This window comes from Sturnira hondurensis, unplaced genomic scaffold, assembly GCF_014824575.4.
Source record: "Sturnira hondurensis isolate 20B ecotype Veracruz unplaced genomic scaffold, ASM1482457v3 Scaffold0022201, whole genome shotgun sequence".
NCBI lineage: Eukaryota > Metazoa > Chordata > Mammalia > Chiroptera > Phyllostomidae > Sturnira > Sturnira hondurensis.
The window spans coordinates 1,981,998-1,987,125 of record NW_028094832.1 but is presented as its reverse complement, the minus strand read 5'-3'; the positions used below and the strand labels follow the sequence as shown (position 1 = coordinate 1,987,125).

General features: G+C 47.6%; 1 non-coding gene across 1 annotated transcript; it reads right to left on the bottom strand.

The window, feature by feature from the left end:
* Positions 1-425: 425 nt before the first annotated feature.
* LOC118979006 (U2 spliceosomal RNA) lies at positions 426-607 on the bottom strand. The gene has a single exon (XR_005064825.1). It is a non-coding gene; the product is annotated as a U2 spliceosomal RNA (small nuclear RNA).
* Positions 608-5,128: the final 4,521 nt, after the last annotated feature.

Sequence of the window (5,128 nt, the reverse complement as noted above, 5' to 3'; positions counted from 1 at the left end):
AGGACACAGCGCAAGTCTGCTCGGGCCAAAACAAACCTATCAGGTGACCTGCCGTTGTGAGCCTGGAGAAGGTCGTGGGCACTCCAGATTGGATGTGATTATTCTTCACCATTTTTGTGGCAAGCGTTATCCCTTTGCAATTTTTAAAAAGTAAATAAAATTAAAATGGACAAAATGGAGGGGGAAAAAACTACATCACGATGCCACACAGCTAAAAATAAATGCTGGTACTTTCATTTGTATTTCAAGTGTCCTTGTCAACACCCTTCATGGCCATCCTCACCATCGCTGGGTCACCGACCGATTTCAAAACAGCCTGGCAGGCCACGTGTTTTGAGGATCTCAGTCTATTGTCAACATTTGTGTCACCACAATTACTTAGTTCAAATATTTGTAAACACCCGCCATTGATTATGCAAAAAATTAAGGGCTTTATTCAGAACTCAACACTGGAAAAAAATTAATGCTTGTGACCATTAAGAAGAGATAAAGAAAACGACATCTGTGCCCAAGTGCAACTGTTTTTTTTCGCTCTTTGGACCACTAGAATTAAACTGATAAAGAAGAGATACTACACTTGATCTTAGCCAAAAGGCCGAGAAGCAATTGGGCTACTCGAATTAAAGTCAAGAGAACCGCCTGAATCAGGGTGGGACGTCTCTCCAGAGCCCTGTGTGCCCATGAACAAATCATTTCTTTCTCTGAGGCTCCGTTTCGCTCACGTATAAAAGGGGATCAAAAATCCTAACCACACCTATTTCAAGGACTGTTATAAAGATCAAATGAGAAAACGTGTGTGCAAACATGGAGCCCGTGTCTGCCACGGGAGCGCACTGCCTAGATTCCCAGTGTCTTGTTAAAGGAACAGTGGAAAGAGGAAGGGAGTGAGAACCAGAAAAAACTGAAGGTGTTTCCTCACTCACTGTCCAGCTGGGCAAGTGTGGCCATTCCCAGCCACACTCGTGGACCTCATTTCTCCATCTATCAAAGAAGCTGGTGATGAGATCTGATGACCTTTTCTGGTGCTTTATTTTAATATTTAGCCCTGGCTGGTGTAGCTCAGTGGATTGAGCACAGGCCTGCGAACAAGACGATCGCAGTTCGATTCCCTGTCAGGGCATATGCCTGGGTTGCAGGCCAGTTCCCAGCCGGGGACGAATGAGAGGCAACCATACATTGATATTTCTCCCCCTCTGTCCTTCCCTTCCCCTCTAAAAGATAAAAAAAAATATTTACAGCAAAGTCCCACTCTCAGATTTACAGTTTTAGAAATGTTTTTACAAATATATAGATTTGTATTTCTTTGGGGGAAGGGAAGAATTCTTAACGTCTCTAAAAATCCCCATAAAGCTAAATGTCATTTTAACTGGTTGCACTTCACACACAGTAAGGCACCAGGACTATTTAGAAGCAAACGGTAATGAAAAGTATTTCACAAGGTCCAGATAACAAATGAAGACAAATGTTTCTATAAACCTCATTCCATAAAAGTATATAATCTTCATTTGTCTTCAGGGGTGACATCTGTTCCTTGAAAAATATTTCCTTTATTAGATGCATTTTAGTGTCTGACTGTGCCTCCTCGTGATTCTCACATCTGCTATAAACTGCCCAGCCCTCTAGTCTCTCAGCAGAGACCGGCGCTGCTGACTTCCTGCGTTTCTCCTGCTGATGGATGGGCCTCTTCCTAACCGAGCTGCCCACAGAGCAAAGCACACAAATCGTGCTTCGCCCGATTGTGATTGGGGTCCAACCAAACACTACACTTGTCAAATACTATGTTGCACGTCTGCCTCTACTCACAGAAATGCATGATTTTGCCATTAAAAGTGTTTTTTTAAATGAACATAAGTAAAGCACACTAGCATTCAAACTAACTGTCTAGTTTTCGTTTTGATTTAAACGCACTCAACATCTTTCTTGACACAGGTGTTGTCTGTACATCACTCATCTGCCCCACATAGCTCAGCTCGGATCAGACACCTCTGACATGGTTATTTTTAGGTATCAACTTCACTGGTCCATGGGGTGCCCAGATATTTGGTGGAAAATTGCTCTGGGTGTGTATGAGGACTTCTCTGGATAAGATTAACATTTGAATTGGCAGGTCGAGGAAAGAAGACTGGCCTTCCCAACGAGGGAGGGCCTCATTTGGTCCATTGAAGATGGGACTGGGATACAAAGGCTCGGTAAGAGGAAACTCCACTGGCCTGGCTGTGGGGTGAGGGGCATGTGGTTTTCTCCTGGCCTGAGTCTGGTATTTAAAGCACTGGCCCTCCTGGGGCCCCAGCGCGCCAACCTCAGATCTTGGGACCCCGCAGCCTCCACAGTCATGTGAGCCAATTCCTTGCAGTGATCTCTCTCCCTCTGTGTGTGTGTGTGTGTGTGTGTGTGTGTGTGTGTATTTAGCACAGGGCACAGTCATCTGGAGGGCATGTGTATATATATATATAGATGTATAGATATAGATATCTGTGTATATATATTTACATATATTTTATATATTTAGGAGAGATCGAGCTGGTTCAGGGTGGTATGGACATAGACTATATTTAATTTATGGACAAAGATATCTTATTGGTTCTGTCTCTCTGGAGAACTCTGACTAATACAGCCTCCATGCAACCTGAAACTTTCAACGTCTCCCTTAATCTGCCCCACCCTAACATCCAGTCTCATTTCAGAAGGATATTCTGTGACTATAATCACAGCATCACAGCGTGCCAAGCACTGTGCTAAGAACTTTGAGTGCGTTACCTCCGTCTGTGTAACAGTGCCTTGAGGGAGGCCTATTTTTATTTTCACTGTACAGATAAGGACACTTGGATTCATAGTAATTCAGCCTTAGCCTGACTCCTAGATCCATATTCTCCACAACTTGGTAAATGAGCTAAAATGAGGCCACATCTTTCTGTTCATCTTGGCCTCACTGTCTTAGAAAGATATCGCTTTTAAATTTTAACGCTTAACAGAATCACCTGGTCATTTTTTAAAAAATCTAAATTGCTCAGCTCTAACCTTCGGAGCTCCAGAGGCTGTGGTGGTTCGGGAGTCCGCCCTGCAGAGTTTCCAGGGGGTGCCAGTAGGTCAAAGCACGGTTGGGAATAGAGGCCTCAGGCTGTGCCTGGGGCTCTCGAGCTTTCGCGCTGATCACGGTCACCTGGAGGGCACGTGAAGCAGCCAGCGGCTGGGCCCCACCCGCAGTGTTTCTAATTCAGTGGGCTTGGGGCAGGATCCAGTAATCTGCACTTCCACCAAGTTCCCCCGTTATGCTTCTGCTATCCGGGTACTGCTCCTGGAGAGCCTTTGTTTTAGGCAATTCCCCTCGCCTTGAGTAGCCTCCTCTGTACCTTCCTGTCATCCAGATTTCTACTTGTTCTCCACAACACCTGCCTGCCTCAGCCCTTCACCTCCTTCCCATTCTGTTTCCGGCGGCACCCGAGCTTGCAGAACCTGGCAGCCCTGGTCCAGCCAGGACAGGGAAAAGCTTTCTGTGTGTGTCTCAGTCTGTGCTGCAGCCCGTCAAGGCCTGGAGGGCCACTCTGGATTCAGGCAGATGGAAGAACGTTCCATGGGGACCCTTGACATGCCTTTATTCACGGGTGGGCGAGCCTTGCAAGCTGCAAGCTGCCTGTCTCCTGCATGTTCCTGTGTGGCACACCGCATGTCACCCGTCCCCTTGTGTGGCACATGTCATGGCACTAAGGAGGAAGTCCCTACCTGCTTAAGTACTGGAGGCAAAGCCAACTTCAAGCTAGAAAACTATATAACAGTATAATTCTGCACATGTGAGTCCACTTCATGTTGTGGGAACAGTTTATCGGACCTTGTCTCAAGGCTATGAGAACACTTCTCATCAGGCCTATTTTTAAGGTGATAGGAAACGGTTTCCCTTAGCTGCCTAGCGGACACCTGGGTGAGGAAGCCAGACTGCCTCCATTGACCTTACACTGTCCATTCCTGCAACGGTAGGACTTCCAACCCCCCCTTTCAAGAAAGCCCAAAAGATATGTTTAGGGGACCCCTTGCCTGTCCACCTGTGCACATGTTCTCTGACACTGACCGCACCTCTTCCAGCCCCCGGCCCATGCATCAGTTCTGGTTCCCTTCGATGACGCTTACTGTGAGACTCTCCACTGTGATGTGAGTGTCCCCTGTGAGACTGTCCACCGTGAAAGTGCATGGGCTGGTGTAACTGTGCAACTGCCCACTGTGAGAGTACCTACTGTGACACTGTCCACTGTGAAAGTGCCCACTGTGTGACTGCCCACTGTGAGAGTGTCTACTGTGTGACTGTCCACTGTGAGTGTCCACCATGAAGCTGTCCACAGTGAGAGTGTACACTATGACACTGTCTACCATGAGACTGTCCACCATGAGTGTCCACTCAAGACTGTCTACAGAAGGCAGAAGAAGCTGGTGTGAATTTATCATGGCCCCTGGCCTGTCAGGGTTCCCACAGCTGCCTGTGCCACCAGGCTGGCCCTCTGCTGGCCACACCTGGTGTCTGCACTTCTCAGAGGTTTCCCCAAGACGGCCCTCGCAGGCATTCCCAGGCTCTGAGCCTGGGACCTAGATGTGAGACCTGAACGCTCGGTGGGGCATGAAGCTGCGTGTTCTGACTCTTCACCCTGAGTTTCGAAGCTGTGACTGACTCTTCATTCAGGATAAGTTTATTGTTACATGGTGCCCTGGTCTCTCTTGCTGACAGAACCCCTGCCGGAAATACCTTCCTCATCTTCCAAAGTCCTGACTGTGTGCCTGCAGCTTAGGCTCACAGTGGGAGTGAACCACACATGTAATAATAGTATTTTAAAAGAAAAACTTTCTAAAGTCAAGGATTATTTCTTATAGTATGACGTTTGTGCTACTTATATTTGGCCCACAATGCCTAGAATAGTGTTAAAATACATGTGCTCACCCCACAGCACATCCCAGCTGGCCACCAGCAGCCTCCCCTAGCCCTTTCCAGCCAGGTCCCTCCTCCCCGACCATGTGCTGGGCACTTCTCCACTCCTCTTCCCAGGCCAGCTCCAAGCTGGCTCAGTTAAGAACAGGTCTCCCCCAGCCCCAGCCCACCCCCAGTAAATTTCCCTCCCCCTTGATTGTAAATGTGTCTTTCTTTCCA